This window comes from Acomys russatus, chromosome 20 (assembly GCF_903995435.1).
Source record: "Acomys russatus chromosome 20, mAcoRus1.1, whole genome shotgun sequence".
Classification (NCBI taxonomy): domain Eukaryota; kingdom Metazoa; phylum Chordata; class Mammalia; order Rodentia; family Muridae; genus Acomys; species Acomys russatus.
The window spans coordinates 52,985,251-52,985,724 of NC_067156.1; the positions used below are offsets into that span (position 1 = coordinate 52,985,251).

The 474-nt window shown below is 51.7% G+C and overlaps 1 non-coding gene across 1 annotated transcript; it reads right to left on the minus strand.

The window, feature by feature from the left end:
* Window positions 1-333: 333 nt before the first annotated feature.
* LOC127204804 (small nucleolar RNA SNORA48) lies at window positions 334-474 on the minus strand. Its single transcript, XR_007832506.1, has one exon. It is a non-coding gene; the product is annotated as a small nucleolar RNA SNORA48 (small nucleolar RNA).

The window sequence follows — 474 nt, forward strand, 5'->3', positions numbered from 1 at the left end:
CACATACTCGCACACTGTGCTGGTCCCCACTGCAGGCTGACCACATGACTGGTGGGACCCTGAGTGATATCGTCCATCTAAGCAGGTGTCCGTGCCCAGGAGGGCAGGTCTGTGGGTGGCACGGAAGTCTGCAGGTCTCTGTGTGTTTTCCTTCTTCCTTGATGCACTTTGTGGTGGTAGGTGGGGCTCTGTGTGTCTATGGCCCACTTGTGCTGTGGGTTGGAGGGCAGGTCTGTGGGTATCTTTCCCCACCCACACACGTGGCATGGTGGAGTGCAGGTCTCTGTCTTTCTTCTTCCTCCCATGCTACATTATCTGGATTTGATTTGATTTTTATGTGTCCTACGCATAAAACAGCTTTGGCCACCAAGCCAAGCATCAAGCTAGGATGAACAAAGAACTGCCATTTGCTCGGCCCCTGAGTGATATAAAAACAACACCGACAAGATGTCTTTTTGTCCATTTCCAGGGGAT